The following is a 23,155-nucleotide window of genomic DNA, read 5'->3' as shown; positions in this document are numbered from 1 at the left end:
TATAATTAGTGATCAAGGGGTCAGACAAGCACACTTGGTTTTTGTGCTTACTAGAAAAGTGGTGTTGCTAAGCAGCTAGCTCTTAAATCTCAGACATTATCAGAACACCGAAGTGGGAAATATTGGCAACTTTGTGAATTTGTGAGCCTTACTGGTAGATTTTGAAAAAATAAAGTGGCCTCCCAATAACTGGTCATAGGTTATTAGGAGGGAAAGATCATATGGCTGTGCTTTTTTAGGGTTTTACATTCATGAAAATCTTTATATTTAGAATTGTCGGTATCTTTGAAGGAGGCCATCAATGTAGTCAGCATATTTGTGTATCTTTGTTAAAACATTAACTATAGACACTTAAAATATACCACAATTTTTGTAACTTTCTTAGCTCTTTTTTACTTTTCACTATTCTACAAGCTTCAAAGATATATGTTGGATTTCTCCCAACTATTGAGAGGTCTTAGATAAATGCTAAGTTTTAAAATTACGCTACATGCTCTCCCCTAGCATCATGAGGATTACAGCCACAGGTAATAATCTGGTGATAACTAAACTGACTTAAACTGGAATGGGAAAGTTCATATCAGTCTAGAGAACATAGAGTTATGGACCTAGCAATGATAGTGATGTGGTAGCCCCCAAGGCAGCAAATGATTCCTGTAGACCTCCTCAAACCTTACCAGAATTGATCTGTGTGACAAACGTCTGGCTGAAGTAATGGTGTAACACTTCTGAGAATAGATTATAAAAAGACTGCAAAAGACTGCAACTTCTACCTGAGTATCTCTTTCTCTCTCTCTCTCTCTCTCTCTCACACACACACACACACACACACACACACACACACACATTCACCCCTGTGGAAAGCAAGCTAATATATTGAGAGCAGCCTTATTGATAGTCCTACATTATAAGAAACTGAGGCCCTCTAATAGCCTGTAATGAACGGAGGCCTGCCAACAACCACATGAAATAGTTTGGAAGCAGGTCTTTTGACCACAGTCAAGTCGTGGGATGACTGCAGCCTCACGAAATATCTTGAGTCAGAATACTCCAGCAAAGCCAGAAAAATATTGATTCTAAGTGGAAATTTAAGTATATATATTGTAAACCTGAGAACAACGACTAAAACATCTAGACAAAATGATATGGTAATAACTGCAATAGATAAATTAAGATGATATACTAAAAACTGCTGAAAATAAAGAAGACAGAAAAGGGGAGGGGGATACACAAAAGAACAAACATCAAATAAATAATATAATTAATATAATAATTAAATTATATAATTATAATATATAATATTGTATAATTATAATATATTATTAATAATATATAATTAAGTGTAAGCATTTACATTAAGTGTGAATAGTCTAAAAATGCTATTTAAACTACAGATTCTCAGAATGGATAAAAATCAATGACCCAGCTACATGTTGCCTACAATAAACTCATTGGAAACTTAAGGATATGGGCAAGAAAAAGTAAAAGGACAGAAAGAGATATACCATACAAACTCTAATCAAAAGAAAATGTGAGTGGTTACATTAATATCAGACAAAGTAGGCTTCAGAGCAAAGAAAAACACTAGAGACAGAGAAAGATGTTACATAATGATAAAAGTATCCGTTTACCAGGATGATATAACATTCCTCCATGTGTACATACCTAAAAACAGATGACAAGTCACATGAAACAAAAACTGACAGAATTAAGAGAAATGGACAAATCTACAGTTGTAGTTAGGGACTTCAGCACCACTCTTACAGTAATCTGTAGGAGCAGGAGACAGAAAATCAGCAAGCATATGGAATAAGTGAACATCACCATTTACCAATGGAATCTAATCCACCTTTATAGAATATTCCGGCCAGGCGCGGTGGCTCACGCCTGTAATCGCAGCACTTTGGGAGGCTGAGGCGGGCAGATCACGAGGTTAGGAGATCGAGACCATCCTGGCCAACATGGTGAAACCCCGTCTCTACTAAAAATACAAAAATTAGCTGGGTGTGGTGGCTGCACACCTGTAGTCTCAGCTACTTGGGAGGCTGTGGCAGGAGAATCACTTGAACCTGGGAGGTGGAGGTTGCAGTGAGCTGAGATGGGGCCTGCACTTCAGCCTGGTGATAGAGCGAGACTCCGTCAAAAAAAAAAAAAAAAAAGATATTCCGCCCCAATAGCAGCAGAATGTACTTGTTTTTTGGAATATTCACCAAGACAGATCTTATCCTGAAGGACGTAGGGGTGGAAGTTGGGATGACATTTTAAACACATGTGAAATAACTAAATTAAATAAGAAAAGTAGATTATATAACCATAATAAAAGTAAAGTAGAATCAATAACAGGAAGATAACAGGAAAGTCTCTAAACATTTGCAATTAAAAATACTCTTGTAAATAATCATAGGGGATAGGCTTAGAGGAAACTAGAAGATGTTTTGAATTGAAAGAAAATGAAAATAAAACATGTCAAAATTTATGTGATAGGGCCAAAGCAGTACTTAGAGGAAAGTCATAACATTAAATGCTTGTGTTAGAAAAGAAAAAATAAGTCAAATAAATAATCTAAATCCTTCACCTTAAGAATGTAGAAAAAGAGTAGCAAATAAATACAAAGCAAGTCAGAGGGAGGAAGGAATACAGATTAAGACAGAAAATAATGAAATGGAAACACAAAACTAATGAGGAAAATTCATGAAAATAAAAGTTGTTTCTTTTAAAAGATCAACAAAATCCATAAATCCTAGCAATACCAATAAAGAATAAAACAGAGAAGACAGAAATTATAAATATCAGAAATAAAAGAAAAATACTACTATACTCTGCAACCATTAAAAAAAATAAGAATACCACACACAAATCTAGTTACAGAAAATCACAAATTTGGGTGAAACAGACCAATACCTTGAAAATCATCAACTTCCAAAAACTCACCTAAGTTTAAAGAGATAGACTGGATAGTTTTACAACTTTTAAAGAAATTTAATTAACAATTTTTAAAACTTCCAAAAAAGGAACTTCTAAATAATGTTGCTGATTAATTCTTACTTAACAATATTTAATAAATATTTAACAAATAAGTAAAGCAATTCTGCACTATTTTCAAGAAAATAGAAGAGGAAGAAATATTCAATAATTCATTTCATGATGACAGCATTACCCTGTTAACAAATCAGGCACAGGCATTACAAAAAAATCTACAAACCAATATCCTTCATGGACAAAGATTTAGAAATTATTAACAAAATTTTAGCAAAGTTAATGTAGTCATATTTTTAAAACCTGTACCTCACAACTAACTGGGGTTCACCACAGGAATGCAGGAGTGGTTCAATATTTGAAAATCAATCAATATTATTTACTATACTAGTAGCCAAGGAAGTAAAGTCTTATGAATATATGAATTGACGTGGAAAAAACATTTGAGAAAATTCAACATCCATTCATTATTTAAAAAAAAAAAAGACTCAAGAAACCAGGAATAGAAGGGAATTTCCTCAGCCTGCTAATGAGTATTTACCAAAAATCCACAGCTGACATCATGCTTACTGATGACTTACTGTATTTTCCTACTAAAGTCAGGAATGAGGAAAGGATGTACATGCTCACAGCTTCCAGTCAACATTGCACCTTAAATCTTGGCTAGTACAATAAGGCAAGAATAAGAAAGAAATGGCACAGACTGAAGAACAATAAATAAAACTGTCCTGATACATAGACCTGATTGTCTCTTTAGAAATGGGAATTTCTGCATAAGAAGTCCTAGAACTAAGTTAATTTAGCAAGGACACAGCCTACAAGGTCAATACAAAAATCAATGGTATTTCTATAAACTACCAATGAACAACTGGAAGCCAACACTTTATTATAGCTCCAAAACAAATGGAATACTTAGATGTATACATCTAAGAATACATGTACAGGATTTCTATGCTGAAAACAATGCTGATGAAATAAATCAGAAAATATCTAAATAAATGAAACAACATATTTTTTGCATGTACTAGAAGACTCAACATAATAAAGATGTTCATCCTTCACAGATTGAACTATAGATTTGATGCAGTTTTAACTGAAATTCCAGTAGGATTTTTTTTTTTTTGCAATATAGAAAATATGATTATAAATTCATGTGTTCATGTGTAAAGTGAAGGAACTAGAGTGGCCAAAGAAATTTTGAAAGAGGTGAATAAAGTTGGAAACAGATTACTCTTTTAAGACTTACTATAGAAATAAAGACTTTTCCAGATAAACAAAAGCTGAGGGATTTCATCAACAACAGATCTGTCCCATAAGAAATGTTAAAAGTATTTCTTCAATCTGAAAGAAAATGATGTTAATAAGAAATAAGAAATCATCTAAAGGTACAATCTCAATGATAATAATAAGTACACAGACAAACACAGAACATTATGACACCATCAATGTGGTGTGTTAACTATTCATATCTTGAGTAAGAAGACTAAAAGATGAACCTATCAAAACTAATAACTACAACAACTTTTCAAGACATAGACAATATGAGATATAAATAGAAACAATAAAAGGTAAAAAGCAGAGAGTATGAAGTTAAAAGTGTAGTTTTTATTAGTTTTATCTTTGCTTGTTAATTTGTTGGTTTTTGAAATTGGTGTTAAGTTTTCATCAGTGTAAAATAATAGGTTAGAAGATGTTATTTGAACGCCCCATGGTAACCGTAAATTAAAAAACCTACAGGAGATACATAAAAAAATAAAAAGCAAGAAATTAAAACATACCACTATAGAAATCACCTTGTCTAAAGGGAAGACAGAACAGAAGGAAAGAAGGAAGAGAAGACCACAAAATAACAAGAAAACAAATTTTAAAATGGCAGTAGTAAGTTCTTATCAATAATAACATTGAATGTAAATAGACTAAAATATCCAATCAAAAGACACAGATTAGCTGAATGGATTATAAAAACATGACCAAGGTTCTGCTGCCTACAAGAAATACACTTCACCTATAAAGACACACATAGACTGAAAATAAAGGGATGGAAAATATATTCCATGTGAACAGAAACCAAAACAAGAACAAGAATAGCTATACTTATATCTGACAAAATAGATTTCAAGGGAAAAACTATAAAAAGGGACAAAAAAGTCATTATATAATATTAAAGTGGTCAATTCAGCAAGAGGACATTAATACTTGTAAATACACATGCACCCTACAGTGGAGCACCTAGATATATAAAGCAAATATTATTAGAGGTAAAGAGAAGTGATAGACCCCAATACAATAATAGCAAGAGATGTTAACACTCCACTTTCAGCATTGGACAGATCATCCCAACAGAAAAAAAATTCAACAACATTTTTAAAAGATCATTTATCATGACCAAATGAGATTTATCACAGGGATGCAAGGATAGTTCAACATATGCAAATTAATTTGTGATAAATCATATCAATAGAATGAAGGACAAAACCCATATGATCATTTCAATTGGTGCTAGAAAGCATTTGATAAAATTCAACATTGCTTCATGATAAAAGCCCTCAAAGAAACTGGGAATAGAGGGAACACACACAGTAAAAACCATATGTGACAGACCTACAGCTAGTATCATACTGAATGGGGTAGGGGGTGGAACAGGAAGCCTTTCCTCTAAGAGCTGGGGGAAAAAAAAAAAAAAAGATGCCTACTTTCACAACTGTTATTTAACACAATACTGGAAGTCCCAGGTAGAGCAATCAGACAAGAGAAAGAGATAAAGGGCATCCAATTGGAAAGAAATAAGTCAAGCTATCATTATTTGCAGATTATATGAGCTTATATTTGGGAAAACCTAGACTCCACCAAAAAAACTATTAGAACTAATAAATTTAGTAAAGTTGCAGGATACAAAATCAAATACAAAAATCAGTAGCATTTCTAAATATGGACAGCAAACAGTCTGAAAGAGAAATCAAGAAAGTAATTCCATTTACAATAGCTACAAATAAAATTAAATGGAATTAACCAAAGAAGTTAAATATCTCTGCAATCAAAACTATAAAATATTGATGCAAGAAATTGAAGAGGACACACAAAAAAATAGAAAAATATTCCATGTTCATAGATTGGAAAAATCAATATTGTTAAAATGTCCACACTATCCAAAGCAATCTACAGATTCAATGCAATCCCTGTCAAAATATCAATGACATTCTTAAAAGAAATAGGAAACATAATCATAAAATTTATATGGAATCACAAAATACCCAGAATAGCAAAATTCATCCTGAGTAAAAAGAATAAAACTGGAGAAATCACATTACCTGACTTCAAATCATACTATAGAGCTATAGTAAACAAAACAACATGGTACTGGCATAAAAACAGACACATAGATCAATGGAACAGAATAAAGAATCCAGAAAAAAATCCATACATCTACCATGAAATCATTTTCAATAAAGGTGCCAAGAACATAGATGAAGGAAAAGGCAGTCTCTTCAATAAATAGTGCAGGGAAAATTGAATATCCATATACAGAAGAATAAAACTAGAATTATTTCTCTTCATATATAAAAATCCAATCAAAATGCATTAGAGATTTATATGTAAGACCTCAAACTATGAAACTATTAAAAGAAAACATTAGAGAAACTCTTCAGGACATTGGTCTTTCCAGATATTTTTAAAATAATACCCTACAAGCACAGACAAACAAAGCTAAAATGAACAAATGGGATCACATCAAGTTAAGAAACCTCTGTACAGCAAGGGCAATGATCAACAAAGTGAAGAGACAAACCACAAAATGGGAGAAAATATTTCCAAACTATCCATCTGACAAACAATTAATAATTAAAATATATAAGGAGCTCAAACAATAGGAAAAAAATCTAATAATCTGAGTTTTAAAATGGGCAAATGATTGGAATAGACATTTCTCAAAAGAAGACATACAAATGACAAATAGGTATACGAAAAGGTACTCAACATCACTGTTCATCAGAGAAATGCAAATCAAAAGTATAATGAGATATCATCTCATTCCAGTTAAAATGGCTTATATCCAAAAGACAGGCAATAACAAATTTTGGTGAGGATGTGGAGAAAAAGAAAGCCTCACCCACAGTTGGTGTGAATGTAAATTAGTACAACGACTATGGAGAACAGTATGGAGGTTCCTCAAAAAACTAAAGATAGAGCTACCATGTGATCCAGCAATCCAACCGCTAGTTATACACCCAAAAGAAAGGAGATCAGTATATCAAAGAGATATTTGCACTCCCATGTTTATTGTAGCACTGTTCACAACAGCCAAGATTTGGAAACAAGTGTTCATCAACAGATGAATGGATAAAGGAAATGTGGTACATATACACAGTGGAGTACTGTTCAGTCATAAAAAAGAATGAGATCCTAACATTTGCAACAACATGGATGGAATAGAGGACATTATGTTAAGTGAAATAAGCCAGGCACAGAAAAACTTAGCATATTCTCACTCATTTGTGGAAACTAAAATAACAGAATTCATGGAGATAGAGAGTAGAATAATGTAACCACAAGCTGGGAAGAGTAGTAGGGAGGAAGGAGGGAAGTGCAGATAGTTAATGGGTACAAAAATATACCTAGATAGAATAAATAAGATTAGTATTTGATAACATAACAGAGTGACTACAGTAAACAATAATTTATTATACATTTAAAAATAACTAAAAGAGTATAATTGGAGTGTTTATAACACAAAGAAACAAGAAATACTTTAAGTGATGAATATCCCATTTTCCCTGTTGTTATCATTACACATTGTATGCCTGTATCAAAGTATTTCATGTACCCCATAAATATCTATACCTACCATGTACCCATAAAGATTAAAAATAAAAATAAGTTTTACTATAAAGCTAAGTAAAGAAGAAAGTGGGATATTAGCAAAGGAATAGACCCATAGATCAATGGAACAGAATGGATAGTCTAGATACAGACTCAGACCAATATGGCTAATTAATTTTTGACAAAGGTGCAAAGATTTTTCAATGGAGAATGATTGTCTTTTCAATAAATTAAGTTGGAAAGTCTGACATTAAAATTGGTATGCAGTTGGTAGGCAAAACAGTAAGTCTTCATTTTAAACCTTACACCTTATGTAAAAATTAAAGCAGCTCATAGATCTACATATATAAAGATTAAAATTATAAAATACATAGAAGAAAAATAAGAAAAAATCCTTATGATATGAAATTAGGCAACCAGTTCTTAGACATAAAAACATAAACCATAATTGGACTTTATCCAAATTACTTTGTGTGAAAGCAACTACTGAGAATTAAAAAAAAATAATAAACTGCAAGTTAGGAGAAAATATTTGCAAATCATATATCCGCAAAGGTCTTTATTCAGCATTCATAAAGACTGCTCAAAACTCAATAGGAAGCAAACACCCAACTGAAAAATAGGCAAAATACTTGAATACATTACACCAATAATCACTTAAGTAAGGCAAATAAGTCCATGAAAAGATGAGCAACATAATTAGCTGTTAAGGGAATGCAAAGGTAACTTACGATAAAATCCAACTCCACACCTATTAGAATGGCTAAAATAAAAAATTATGCCCGTACCAAGCACTAGCAATGAAATGGACCAAATGGGACTCTCATATATTGCTGGTGGGAATGGGAAACGCCTGCACAGGGAACACAGTTTGGCAGTTCCTCATAAAGTCAGGCAAACATGTACTATGCAAGACTCAGCACTTCTATTTCTTGACTACCCTCTAAAAATGAAAATAATATCAACACCACTACCTGTACATGAATGTTTATGGCAGTCCCATTCATAGCTGCTCGAAACAGGAAAAAAAATCTCTCAATAGATGAATGAATAAGCCAACTGTGGCACATTAATATAATGGAATACTATTGCAAAAAGAAGGAATAAACTACTGATATCAGAAGCATCTTGAATTAATATCAAAGGCATTTGCTGAGTGAAAGAAACTAGAGCCAAAATGTTCCACGCTGTGTGATTCCATGCTGTGTGATGTCATTATATTACATACTTGAAAAACCAAAGCTCTAGGGATGGAGAGGAGCTCACTTGTCATAGTTTAGAGGCTACGAGAGGATGTGACGACAAAGAGCTAGCAAAGGGACACAAAAGAAAATTTTCAGAGCAATGAAACCATTCTATGCCCTGGTTGTGATGGCGTTTACTTGAATCCATACCTGCATAAAGAATATATAGACCCGTACATGCAAAAAAAAAGTGTTTTTACTATAAAATTTCAAAATAAAATATTTTAAGAAACCTATTACAACAGTAAGATAACATATATTTCTAAATGATAGACATTAGCCACAAATATAATGACGGTCAGAAACATTTAAAATAAATCCTTGTTGAAAATTGGAGAATCTGAGACATTTAAGACTCTTGAGTGAGCAAAAGTTGTTGAATCTCAATCCTTAGTTTTGGGACTTAATCTACAGCTGAGGACATGTCCAGTGTCTTTCTTGCTGGCAGCAGGGCAATGACAGGTGAGTTGTAATCTGACAGAATGGGAGTCAAGTCTTAGCAAAGCTGTGCCAGCATCTGACAAGGCAGCTGACATGAAGGTGACAGGTTGCCTGCTTTGGAGGGCTTCTCTGCAGGGCACTGCCGACCACAGTGGAAACATGACACTCACAGCTTTGCATGAGGCAGATCTGCTAAAAATCAAGTGGTTCACTTGTCGTTCAGACTATGCTTGTTCACTTTACAATTAGGAAGCACCTGTGGAAAATGTCCCACTTAACCTAATCTGCTCATGGGAACAGGGTAGATGGAAAGAGATCGAAGAACAGTCTCAAGCTTTTATGTAGGATGTAAACATTTTAAAAATAGCTAAGATAATGAACAAAAGTATAGACTCTATTCTTAAATGTAAAAAAGAAATATATTCCAAACAGCATGAGTAGTATGAAACACAATATCCAGATGGATTATTTAGTTTAAAAAAACAAATAAAAGAAGCATATATTTACATAAAATATATAACTTAGAGGCACACCTTTGTATATAAAATATATACATTGCATTCATTACAACAAATGAGACAGCTCTTCATGCTTTGACATGATTTTGCCTAAGAGCTTTATATTGCCAAAAGGACACGTTGTTCTAAATGAATCAGTTATGTTAAAAATAATTTTGTATGAATTTATGTATCACATATATAATAATATATAGATAATATAGATAAAAATGAATGTGTATGTGTGTGCGTGTTTGTGTGTGTGTGTGTGTAAGCATAGGAAAAAAACAGAAAATGTTAATGGGATTAGCTGAAAAGTGGGCTTCTTTGCAGGAGATGAATGAAGGAGAAAAGGGCAGCCTTTCATTTTTTATGATTTAAAAACATGCTTTTCATATAAAATCTAACCATGCACACCTACAACTTAACATGGGAGAAAAGACAAAGAGATATGTATCAAATGTTAACATTGGTTGTCTTGGTTTCATAAAATGAGATGTAAACTTTATCTTCTTTGTGCTTTTCTGTGTTACCAAAATGTCAGCAGTAGATAAGAATAACTTTCAAAAACAGTAAAACATTATTAGGGTTGAACAGAACAAAACTAAGTCTATGCCATAACACCCTTTTGTAGAACACCTCCACTATCATCAATAATTAAATGTAGTTTTCAAGTGCCACCCTACATATATTATCCCAAACCTTTTTTGGTAAATCTAATCTTCTAAATTATCAAAAGGATTGATAGAAATGTTGGAGATTTGTTCCAAATTTTTGAATAGGGTAGAAATGTCTTTGCAACATTTAAGAATTCATTTTTACCTTTCCATCACCCCTTGCTGCATACGAACCCTGCCCTCCTCCCCGGCATTCCAGGTTATCTGTGGTACAGGGTCACATCGTGTAATGATGTGGTCACATAGTGACAGGATACACTCATCTATGGTTTCATAATGAACAATCCCCAGTGTCAGTAGCTTTAAAGGATACGCATGTATTTCTCGCTCACAATGCGTGGTTACGCTTCACGCCCATCAGTGCTTCCCTGGGACTGTGCTGTGGGTCATTTTCCCTCAGGAACCAGGGTGGAAGGACACTCTGTCTCCATGTTTCCATGTTTGCTGAGGCAGGGAAAAGGGAAACATAATAAATCACATACCTGGGCTTTAAAAATTACTTTCCGAAGTGACCTGAGTCACTTCCTCTCACATTTCATAAGCTGTAGGAAGTCAAATGACCACACCTAACCACAAAGTGGAAGAGAAATAAAATACTGCCACTTGCTCAGAAGGAGAAAGGACAAAAACCTTTGATGAATAGAACTAATGACAACCATAGTCAGAATCACAGGATAAGCAACAACTGACATCAGTAAGAATGCAACTGACTCAGCCTATTAGATACATTTTTCACATCACAGATTTGTTTTAAGTTGAGTGGTTAAATTAAAAATGTTGCACTTCTAGTGCGCCAAAACTATTGTTCTTAAAAAATGAATTTGACAGGTATTATTTCATTTACTTCTTTTCTTTTCATTTCTGTCTTTTTTTTTTTTTTTTTTTAGGTGGAGTCTCGCTCTGTCGCCCAGGCTGGAGTGCAGTGGCACGATCTCGGCTCACTGCAAGCTCCGCCTCCTGGGTTCACGCCATTCTCCCGCCTCAGCCTCCCGAATAAAAAAACTAAAAAAACAAGCCCTAAGTGAATTAGTCATTTTCAGATAACAGCCACTACCAAGTAAATCTAGAAAAAGATTAGAAAAAAAGATTCTCATTAGGCTAATCAGAAATACTTCCATTAGCAAGATTTTTTTCACCTACTTCTATTTATTTGTTTTATATATCTAGCTATGTTTATTCACTTTGCCAAAGCATTTTTGAATGCCTACTAAGAGCTGTGGATTTGAGCACAAGGTACTCAATAGCAAGCCTTTCAATTTGATCAATGCTAATATTTAAGCATCGTCAGTAAACAAGGTATCATTTAAATCTACCTGGAAATATGTATAAGCTGGCTTCTGGGTTATTTTAGCATAGATTCCATGCCTGGGGAATGTGATATGTGATGCACATAGCTCCTCGAGGTTAACAGTGGCATTGACCTCAGCAACTTACAATTCAGAATAAATATATAGGAAATGTATGTGCTCATAGAATTTAAGAAATGATTATTTTTGACCTTGAGACTGAGTTTTATCTGTTTCTAAAACGTTGCTAAGTCATTACACTCTTCCTTCCTGCCTACCCACCCCATGGCTCACCACCAATTTAAACTATCTATTCTCATACACTGTCCTCATGTCACATCTGATTGTCTCTGGAGAAAAGACCTCTGGTTTTAGATGTGAGGACACTGTGTTTTATAATCTCCAGGGACTTATCAGAGATTAGAGCTTTTTAACCTACATCTAAGAAATAGATGTGCTGCATATTCACAAACATCAGAGCAACCGATTCCTCAAGAGGTTCGAGATCTCAGTAGTTGGCACTATTGCTGTTTATAGCAGTCTATTTCAGATTTAACTAGACCACTCCTGAAAATGTTCCAAGGTCCAGTTATGAAATCAATCACTAACATAATAGTTAAATCCTGCCATTTGGGGATAATTTTTCTTTAAAAAAAGATCATCCATTGAACTAAAAAATATATAAAAGGGAATAATGTGTATCTAATTATTAATGTACTATAGAAATTAGCTTTTATATTGCAATTTATATTGCAATTACCTTCTTTGTGTTATAAAGCAGAACAATACATAAGAATAACTTCTTTATTAATGCCTAATAGCACGGTAATTTAAAATATTCAAGTTTCTTTAATAAGGTAGTGTATGAAATGTTACTTAATTTGACAAGATTAATTATACAATTAATTTAAGACTGCTCTCAATTAAATTAGTAAAAATTCTTAAGCTTGCTGCTTTTGAAAAGAGTGCTGGAATCTAGCATGAAGTGAGATACCTATTAAACACGGTATTAATTAAACCGTGATGAAATAATGCATGTTTTGTTAATATAATAGGCATTGTCAGATAGTTGGTAAAGGGGTAGTATTTCATTACTTTAATAATACTAACGCCCAAGCCCTCTAAACTATTTGAAGGGTCTACAACAATACTGGAAATTATAGTGGCTTGGGATGGTGCTCAGAATTACTCAAGATAACAACAATAGCAACAAAACTCCTGCTCTGGCAGTCCTGAGTCAGTGTATTTCGAGGTTCTCTTAAGACAGAACCACTGCCAAGAGGAGCTTATCGGCCATCAAAATATCTCTGAGGTGGAGTTACCTTGGTTAATTCACACCATGATCCAGGGTCTACTCCAGGTTTTCATGTCCAAAGGCTGAAGCTTGTCAAATTCTCAGGGTTACTTAGGTTCAAGTCAACTGAGAGATGCTGATTAAATTCCTAATTCACTTAAGTATAATCACCTAATTCTCATTTATATATTGGACAATGGAGGAAACGTATCTACCATTCTGGGAAGTCAGAAGGCCCAATTCCTATTTCTACAGTGATCCCTTTCATGCGTCAAAGTACCTAGAAAAATCCTTTTAGTGATCTAAAGGTTTTTTGTTGTACAAATGTGTGGAATGTAAGTCATCCAGGCTGTGGTGGAGCCAAAACATCATTCCTATATCACATAAAACACGTCTCTAGTGACTAGAATGTTCCTATTATTCAGATTCTCTCTCTCCTCTCTCTGCCCACACACCCCCTTGTCTCTCCATGGGGTACTCTGTACTAATTCTATGGCTGAAGGACAAAGGAATGGGGCTTATGGTGCAGTTACCAGTTAGTGTTTCATTGTCCATGCTGTGCAAGCTGACTAGGAAAGAGGGGCTAAGAAACTGGGAGAAAACCCATTGATCTGAGTACAATTAAGTCTTGCTCTGGGATGGGAATCATTCTTAATATTTCGTGTAACTTTGGATCCTATGCATGATAAATGATGAATTTCTTAATTCAAACCTCGTACTCCTCAGGGAACAGAAGCACCTTGTGTCATATTGAATCCAACAGTTTCCTGAGTTAGGGTTGACATTGAGGGAAGACACAGGGTCTCTACTAGTTTATATGGAGGGGGGAAGCACTCTTTCCTTTGTGGCAATGCAAAATTGCATCCAGGCTTATGGTTTGGGAGTAAGAGCACAGCCCCTACTCCTGTTGAATTTCAGTGTTCCCTGGGTTCTAGGTAGGGGAGCCACGGAACAGTGCAGAACTGCAGTACAATACATGGAGACTCATTGAAGAGGGGTTGCAGAGACAGCAGGTAGACTACACATAACAGTACTACAAGGGATTCTGCAAAGGCCACTCATAAGCATGAGAGTAATTAAAGAGTGGTAAAAAAAAAAAAAAAAAAAAAAGTAAAGAAAAAAGAAAAAATTCCTGCATCCAGGAGATGCTGTGTTCCCCGTGATGCAGCTGGAACCTGAGCTGCAGACAGGAGGTGCGAGTTTCAGGATGTTCCCCACTGAGCCAGAGGAACATCTACGGCAGTGATGCTTGAAATTTTTATATGAACTATTTTGTCATCCTACCCTTTTCCTCCAAAACAAAAATTAGAGGATTATTTTAATACTTTGGATTCTTCCCCCCTTTTTGAGAAATAAAGTTTTTTATGAAAAGCCTGAAAAAAAAGAAAAAAAGAAAAAAGAAAAAAATTTTCTCATGAGAGTTTAAATGAACCTCGTAGGAGTCGTAGCTTCCAAATGCAGGTTGATAACAATTTATAAATTATAATCAGATTCCAGGTGAAAATGATCATAAAAATAACTTTTTCTAAGCTCATCAGTTTCAAATGAGAAAGAAAAGTACCAAGTCAGTCAAGCTCACACAAATCATGGCAGAGCTGGAGCTCAAGCCCAGCTTTTTGATACTCAGTCTTGTGTATTTCACATGCTATCTCATCATCATTAGGTAAATCCTGTAACTTTGCACACAACATAAATATCTATAAATAGAATAATCCTCCATATTGCAAAAACCACTGAAAAATCTTCTTTTAATTCCTGTGATGCGTACCCAATGGGTAGTTGTCCTAAGGTCATATGGTCATTAAGGAAGCAATAGCTTGCGTTTGTTGAGTACTTAACTGTGTGCCTGGCATCATTCTAAGACACGTCTCTTTTCTATTGATTTCCACTACACATTCTCCAAAACAAGTGATGGCTCTAAGATACTTAGAATAAAATTAAGATTCTTGCCATATAGTAGAAAGAGCATCTCATTAGTACTTGCAGTTTACATGCATTTAACTCTTCTATCCAGCCGCTTTCAGGTATTTAAAAGTGAACCGATTAACATGCACTACACACAGATTAAAATTTCCATCTTCCAGGAAGTTCTTGCTGACTCCACTGGTAGAATGTTTAAGCACAAACAATATAACCATCCTCAATTAGAGTTTAGTAGGATATAAAAAAGATCCTTTAAATGGAGTTGCTCTGTTCTTTCTCTCTCTCTCTTTCTCTCTCTCTCTCTCTCACACACACACACACACACTGTCTGTTGGCTCTATCAGTATTACACATGTGGGCGCACACACACACACACTTTTACTCCTGATCAAACCAGTCATGATCTTCTCAAGTCTCCACAGGTCAGTCCTTTCTGAAAATAATGGGTTACCTACAGGGACATTAAGTATTTAGCAGCCACCTACCAAGCTACTGCTACCTGGGGATATTTAATGGGGTTACACAGGAAGTATCATGGTGTTACACAAGTGCACAGTTTATTTTCAGAAAAGACTCTAAGCAGGAAGTTATTCTTTCCACCTAAAGCCATGTACAGGGGTCTTCACTTTGCTGTTAGGAGGAGATGGTCACTGCTCGCCCAGGACTATGCAGGCCCCAAGGGAATGCGGGGCAGGTGTAGCGGATTCTGCCTGGAAAAAGAGAAGCAGCCACCTGCGGCCCATGTTTTCAGGGCAGAATGGGGTGTGTAGGGGGAACTTTCTGGAGAAAATCACGGACAAAGACCCCATACTTAAAACCTATGTTTTATTACCATGTGTCAATTAAAAAGAACCATATTTTTAAAAATGTGTTTTAGCCAAGAACTTAATAAACCAAAGCTTAGTAACCATGAGGGCTGGCCCAAAAGTGAGAAATACAGATTTTAAGATGAGTAACTCAGAGATAGATGAGGATTCACTTTGAGGGAGAACGATGTATTTCTCTAGCCCAGTTTTCTCAAAAGGAAAAACTGGTGTCTAATATCAGACTCATTATGTATCCTTCATAATTTAAAGCGTATACATGTTGTGTGTATAGGACTCTTAGTATTAGTAAAATATGCCTATTTGCCAGCTTAGAAAATCTCCCAAATTTCAATGCTGAAAAATGTTCTTTTAATTCATATAATGTATACTCAATGGGTAGATATCCCAAGGTGATCGTCACCATGGATGTCTTAGCATGCATTTATTGAGTGCTCACTGTCTCCCTTCCATTATTGTAAGCATTTTGTATATGTTTCATTTAATTCTGACAACAATGTTGTGAGTTTTGTGACAACAAAACTATGAATACCCTCATTTCAGAAAAGAGAAGAAACTGAAGAACAGAAGTCAAGGTGCCCACGATTATATAATTAGAAAGTGGCAGAGCCAGTTTCAAATGCAGATACCCTTTCTCATATCCTATACTCTTGACTATTACACAGTGCTAGCAAAAGTACCCATAGACCCGTGAAAAAGACACAAATTCCTTTAATATAAGGAAATGAGATGAGAATCCATTTGGGCAGAAACAGCTACAAAGATCAGGCCATCCAGAGCCAAACTTCCAGTTTCAGAAGCAAGTTCCTCTTACTTCCAAGTTCCTAGCTGGTAACAAATTCAGCATATTCCTGACATTAATCAAAGCTTGATTTCACCGTTGCAATTGCTCCTAGAGGGTCCAGGATTCAGGAAACTTGAGGGCTATTCTTGGATCCCACAACAAGTAACAAACTATAAAACTTTGTTTATATGTGTCTGCAGGACAGTAGGCTAGACTAATTTACTCCCAAATGACTTACTTCTGCACATAATCCTAAGCATTCACTTTGTTCAAAATTAAGCCTCACCAAAATAACAGATGATCACATCCCATCCTTTTGATGCTGTCTCCAAATAGTTGAAATCAAGAATGTTAAGTTTGAGAATACTAATACTTTAAAAATTTACCTATGTCTGTCATCAGTCCCTCTTCTCACAATCAGTCTCAAAGGGAAACGGTCAAAAATACAAAGTGATTCATGAATAAGGTTATTAATTTTGGTATATTTGTAATAGCAAAAGAAAGGAAGCAATTCAAATGCCCACCAATAGGGAACTGGTTCAATAAGCTCAGGTACAGTCACACAAAGAAATTCTATGAAGATGTAAAAATGAATGATAAAAATCGCTATGTACGAAAGTGGTAGAATCTCCAAGGATACATTGTTAAAAGAAACACAGGAAAGTGTGTGTGTGTGCGCATGCGCGTGGGTGTGATTGTATTTGGCGAGTAAGATGGGGAATATACACACACTTATTTTTGTGCAAAGGCCCATTGGAATTGCATGTAGAAAACTAATACATATGACTACCTATAGGATGAGGCAGGGAACGGGGGAGAAGAGATTAGGACAGAAATGAGACTTCTCTAAAAACAACTTTTTAAATATTTAAAATAGGAGTAGGGGTAGAATTAGCATGCAATAAACAACACATATTTAAAAGCATGATTTGACAAGTTTTGACTAAGTTACACACCCATGAAACCACCACCATAATCAAGATAATGACATGTCAGTCAATGTACAGAGTTTTCTCCTGTCCCTTTGTAATATCTCCCTTCAGCTCCTCCCCTTGCCCCAACATTTCCTCCTTCACCCACCCCTCTGTGGTCTCCAGGTTGCCTCTGGTCTGCTTTCTGTCACTGTAGATTAGTTTGCATTTTCGGGAATTGCAAGTAAATAGAATCCTACTATATGTAACCTTTTTTATTGAGCTACTTTCACTCAGCATAATTATTTCAAGATTAATCATATTGTTGCATGTATTAATAGTTAATTCTTTTATTGCAGAGTAGCATTCCATTGCACAGATGCACTACACTTTCTTTACCCATTCACTGACTGGTGGACATTTTTTTCTCCAGGTTTTGGCTATTGCAAATCAAGTTCCTCTGAATATTTATGTGTACATTTGTATGGACATAAGCTTTCATCTCTCTTTTGTAAATACCCATTAGTGAAATCACTGGACCACATGGTAGGTGCATTTTGAACTTTTAAAGAAACTAACAAACATTTTACAAAGTAACTGTACTGTTTTACATTAACAATAGTGTATGAGAATTCCAGTTCCTCCACATCCTGCCAATACTTGGATGGGCAGTCTTCTTAATTATAGTCACTCAAATCGGTGTGTAATGCTATCTCACTGTGGCTCTAAATTGCATTTTTCAAATAATGAATGATATTGATAATGTTTTCATGTGCTTATGTGGCCTACATTTCTTCTTGGTGAAGTGCCTATATCAATATTTTGCTCATTTTTTTAAACTGAGTTTTAATTTCCCAGTAGTGAGTTCCAAGGGATCTTTATGTATCATGGATGTAACTCTTGTATTACATATACAATATATGAATATTTTCTTCCTGACTTTACGTTATTGTTGCCATAAATTTCACTTTTACATATGTTATAAACATCACATTACATTGCTACTTTTGATTAAGGTGTAAATTATCTTTTGAAAAGCTATTTTATTTACATAAAATGAATATAAAAATATTAGTTAATTAACCATGTATTTACCATTTCCAGAGTTATTTGTTCCTTTCTGTAGATTCATATTTCTATCTAGTATCCATTTCTTTCTGCCCGGAGAAATTCATTTTAACATGTTCTGCTGGAGACAAATTCTGAAATTCATCCAACTGAAAAAATCTATTTCTCTTTGGTTTTCTAAGAATATTTTAGCTAGTGATATGGTTTGGCTGTGTCCACACCCAAATCTTATCTTCAATTCCCACATGTTGTAGGAGGGACCCAGTGGGAGGTAACTGAGTCATGGAGAAGGTCTTTCCCATGCTGTTCTCAAGATAGTGAATAAGTCTCTTGAAATCTGATGGCATTATTAAAGGGAGTTTCCCTGCACAAGTTCTCTCTTTGCCTGTTGCCATACATATAAGACATGACTTGCTGTTCCTTTCCTCCTTGCCTTCCACCATGATTGTGAGGCCTCCCCAGTCACATGGAACTGTAAATCTATTAAACTTTTTTCCTGTATAAATTGCTCACTCTTAGGTGTGTCTTTATCAGCAGCATGAAAATGGACTAATACAGTAAATTGGTACTGGGGGTTGGGTGTTGCTGAAAAGATACCTGAAAATGTGGTAGTGACTTTGGAACTGGGTAACAGGCAGAGGTTGGAACAGTTTGGAGGACTCAGAAGAAGGCAGGAAAATGTGGGAAAGTTTTGAGCTTCCTAGAGACTTGTTGAATAGCTTTGACAAAAATGCTGAGAGTGATATGAACAATACGGTCTAGGCTGAGGTCTCAGATGGAGATGAGGAACTTGTCAGGAATTGGAGCAAAGGTGACTCTTGTTATGTTTTAGCAAGGAAACTGGTAGCATTTTGCCCCTGCCCTAGAGATTTGTGGAACTTTGAACTTGAAAGAGATGATTTAGGGTATCTAATGGAAGAAGTTTCTAAGCAGCAAAGCATTCAAGAAATGACTTGGGTGCTGTTAAAGGCATTCAGTTTTATAAGGAAAGCACAGGATAAAAGTTCAGAAAACTTGCAACTTACAATGTGATAGAAAAGAAAATCTCATTTTCTAAGGAGAAATTCAAGCTGGCTGCAGAAATTTGCATAAGTAACAAGGTGCTTAATGTTAATCTCCAAGACAATGGGGAAAATGTCTCCAGGGCATGTCAGAGGTCTTCACAGCAGCCCCTCCAATCACAAGCCTGGAGGCCTAGAAAGGAAAAATGGTTTTGTGAGCCAGGCCCAGGGTTCCTATGCTGTGTGCAGCCCAGGGACTTGGTGCCCTGTGTAGCAGCCACTCTGGCCGTGGCTGAAAGGGGCCACCATAGAGCTTGTGCTGTGGCTTCAGAGTGTGCAAGCCCCAAACCTTGGCAGCTTCCACATGGTGTTGAGCCTACAAAAAGACAGAAGTCAAGAATTGGGGTTTGGAAACGTCTGCCTAGTTTTCAGATGATGTATGAAAATGCCTGAATGTCCAGGCAGAAGTTTGCTAGGGTAGTGCAGAAGGGAAATGTGGGATCAGAGCCTCCACCCAGAGTCCCTACTGGGTCATCACCTAGTGGAGCTGTGAGAAAAGGGCCACTGTCCTCCAGACCCCCACCCAACAGAAGCCCATGAAAGCAGTTAGGAGGGAGTCTGTACCCTGCAAAGCCACAGGAGTGGAGCTGCTCAAGACCCCAGGAACCCACCTCTTGCATCAATGTGACTGGATTGTGAGACATGGAGCCAAAGGAGCTTTGAGAGCTTCAAGATTTGACCTCCTCACTGGATTTCGGACGTGCGTGGGGACTTGGTTTTGGCTATTTTTTCTCATTTGGAATGGCTCTATTTATCCAATGCCTGTACCACCATTGCATCTAGGAAGTAACTAACTTGCTTTTGATTTTACGGACTCATAAGTGGAAGGGACTTGCCTTGTCTCAGATGATACTTTGGACTGTGGACTTTTGAGTTAATGCTGAAATGAGTTAAGACTTTGGGGGACTGTCAGGAAGGCATGATTGGTTTTGCAGTGTCAGGACATGAGATTTGGGAGGGGCCAGGGGCAAAAGGATATGGTTTGGCTGCGTCCCCACCCAAATCTCATCTTCAATTCCTACTTGTTGTGGAAGGGACCTGGTGGGAGGTAATAGAATCATGTGGGCAGGTCTTTCCCATGCTGTTCTCCTGATAATGAATGAGTCTCATGAGATTTGATGGTATCATAAGGGGGGGTTTCCCTGAACAAGCTCTCTCTTTGCCTGTTGCCATACATGTAAGATGTGACTTGCTCCTCCTTGCCATGATTGTGAGGCTTCCCCAGCCACATGGAACTGGAGGTTCATTAAATCCTTTCCTGTATTAATTACCCAGTCTCAGGTATGTCTTTATTAGAAGCATGAAAATGGGCTAATACAGCTGGATATAAAATTCCGGGTTGACATTCCCACTCCACCCCAGTACTGTAAAGATGTTGCCCCACTGTCTTCTTGTTTGCATTGTTTCAGATAAGCTGCTCTCTTGCTTTTCTTTGTTTCTCTTCATATAATGTGTCTTCTTTTTCTTTGACTTTTTTTTTTTAAAGATTTTTACATTTATCATTGGTTTTTGACAGTTTTATTATAGTGTACTTGTTGTACTTGTCTTTGTGATTCTTGTGCATGAGGTTTGTTGAGCTTATGAGATCTGCAAATTTGTAAATGTTATCAATTTCTAAATATTTTGGTCTATATTTCTTTATTATTTCTGAATCTCCCTTTTTATCCTTGAGATAAACAATTACATGTATATTAGTCTGCTTAACATTGTGACAAGCTCACTGATGCTCTTTGTATTTACTTAAATGTTTTTGTCTATGTGTTTCATTTTGTAAAGTTTCTACTGCTGTGCCTTCATGTTCATGAACCTTTTTAAAAATTTTCAACTTTTCTTTTGGATACAGGGAGTACAAGTGCAGCTTTGTTATATGGTTATATTCCATGATGCTGAGGTTTGGGGTACAAATATCATCACCCAGTTGATGAGCCTAGTACCCAGTAGGTAGTTTTTCAGCCTGTGTCCCCCTCCTTCCCTCTCTCCTTTAGTAGTCCACAGTAGCTATTATTCCTATCTTTCTATCCAAGAGCACCCAATGTTTAGCTCCCATTTACAAGTGAGAACATGCAATATTTGGTTTTCTGAATTCCTGCATTAATTCACTTAGGACTATGGCCTCTAGCTGCATCCATGTTGCTGCAAAAGTCATGATTTTATTCTTTGTATGGCTGTGTAGTATTCCATGGTGTATATGTATCACATTTCCTTTATCCAATTCACCATTGATGGGCACCTAGATTGATTCCAAGTCTTTGCTATTGTGAATAGTACTGTGATGAACATATAAATATATGTGTCTTTTGGTAGAATAACTTATTTCCTTTTGAGTATATACCCAGAAATGGGATTGCTTGGTCAAATGTTAGCTCTGTTTTAAGTTCTTTGAGAAATTTCCAAATTGCTTTCCATAGTAGCTGAACAGATTTACATTCCCACTTACAGCATATAAGTGTTCCTTTTGCTCCATAGCCTCAACAGCATCTGTTATTATTTGGCTTTTCAATAATAGCCATTCTGATAGATGTAAGATGGTATCTCATTGTGGTTTTGATTTGCATTTTTTCTGATGTTTAGTGATACGGAGCATGTTTTCATGTGTCTGATGGCCACTTGTATGTCTGCTTTAATTTGTTTCATTGTTTTACTATTGTTCTTTGTGGAGCAGGGCTAACTCATAGGCAGTGTGCCCAGAGTCAGCCTGCATCTTCTTTTGAGAAGTGTCTGTTCACTTCTCACTTTTTAATGAGGTCATTTGTTTTTTGCTCATTCCATTGTTTAAATTTCTTATAGATTCTGGATATTAGACTTTTGTCAGATGTGTAGTTTGTGACATTTTCTCTGTACATTGTCTGTCTACTCTGTTAATAATTTCTTTTGTTGTATGGAAGTTCTTTAGTTTAATTAGTCCCTACTTGTCAATTTCTATTCTCATTGAAATTGCTTTTGGGAACTTAGCCAAAAATTCCTTGCCAGGAATGATGTCAAGAAAGGTATTTCCTGGATGAATTAAATATTGAATTACTTTTTGTATATGGTGAAAGGTAGGGGTCCAGTTTCATTCTTCTGCAATGGTTAGCCAGCTATCTCAGCACCATTTGTTGAATAAGGAGTCTTTTTCCCATTGCTTGTTTTTGTCAGCTTTGTTGAAAATCAGATGGTTGTAGGTGTATAGCTTTATTTCCAGTTTCTCGGTTCTGTTCTGTTGGTCTATATGTCTGCTTTTGTACCACTATCATGCTGTTTTGCTTCTTGTAGCCTTATAGTATAATTTGGATTCAGGTAGTGTGATGCCTCCAGCTTTGTTCTTTTGTTCAGAATTGCTTTGGCTATCTGGGCTGTTTTGCCTCCATAATA

At 35.8% G+C, this 23,155-nt stretch overlaps 2 long non-coding RNA genes across 5 annotated transcripts in view; one reads left to right on the top strand and one right to left on the bottom strand.

Annotated features, from left to right (window-relative positions):
- LOC103883930 overlaps positions 1-11,476 on the bottom strand; it is a 44,210-nt gene extending 32,734 nt beyond the window's left edge. The window contains exon 1 of the long non-coding RNA XR_002521698.2: positions 10,799-11,476. This is a non-coding gene — a long non-coding RNA (uncharacterized LOC103883930). The remainder of the gene's footprint in view (positions 1-10,798) is intronic.
- Positions 1-23,155, top strand: part of LOC103883931 — a 114,654-nt gene that overhangs the window by 43,363 nt on the left and 48,136 nt on the right. For 3 of the 4 annotated variants that reach the window (XR_002521700.2, XR_004184386.1, XR_002521699.2), the window contains exon 2: positions 18,109-18,221. The exons of the other annotated variant lie outside the window; for it this stretch is intronic. This is a non-coding gene — a long non-coding RNA (uncharacterized LOC103883931). The remainder of the gene's footprint in view (positions 1-18,108; positions 18,222-23,155) is intronic. 4 annotated transcript variants of the gene reach the window in all.

Source organism: Papio anubis, chromosome 6, assembly GCF_008728515.1.
Source record: "Papio anubis isolate 15944 chromosome 6, Panubis1.0, whole genome shotgun sequence".
NCBI classification, from domain to species: Eukaryota; Metazoa; Chordata; class Mammalia; order Primates; family Cercopithecidae; genus Papio; species Papio anubis.
This window is presented reverse-complemented; position numbering and strand designations above follow the sequence as displayed.